The sequence below is a fragment of the Acanthaster planci genome, linkage group LG15, assembly GCF_054643075.1.
Source record: "Acanthaster planci isolate LZ-2023a linkage group LG15, COTS_SCS, whole genome shotgun sequence".
Lineage (NCBI taxonomy): Eukaryota > Metazoa > Echinodermata > Asteroidea > Valvatida > Acanthasteridae > Acanthaster > Acanthaster planci.
Genome location: NC_141791.1, coordinates 6377376 through 6377962, shown reverse-complemented (window position 1 = coordinate 6377962; position 587 = coordinate 6377376).

Genomic DNA, 587 nt, shown 5'->3' with positions numbered 1-587 from the left:
TTTTCGGATCGATCAAGTCGAAGCACTCTCCGCTTTGCTCACCATGCCTAGTAGCACCATACAGGAACTTAGGTCCTGTGAGCCATGATGAGGATGACAGATGAGCTGCTGGGAGTGCCCTAGTGGCGTGGTCGGCAGGATTGCGTTCCGTGGGCACATAGTGCCACTGACTTGCTTGGGATGAACGTCTGATTCGCTGTACTCGATTATGGACATACACATAGAATCTTCTGGACTCGTTGTGAATATACCCAAGTACAACTTTGCTGTCAGTAAAGAAATTGACCTCGTCCAGATGTGCATCCAGTTCTTCCTGGATTGTTTCTGCAACTTCTACTGCCAATACAGCTGCTCCAAGTTCTAGGCGGGGAATTGTGGACTCCGGTATTGGAGCCAGCTTTGCTTTGCCACAGACAAATCCTACATGGCAATGTCCGTCAGCATTGGTGGTCCTTATGTAGGAGACAACACCAATTGCTTTGGTAGATGCATCGCAGAAGACACATAGCTCTCGCTTCTGGGCTTGAGAGAGTGAAAGGGCAGTGTACATCCTTGGAATCTTAAGCTGCTGGAGATCCTGGAGGGAG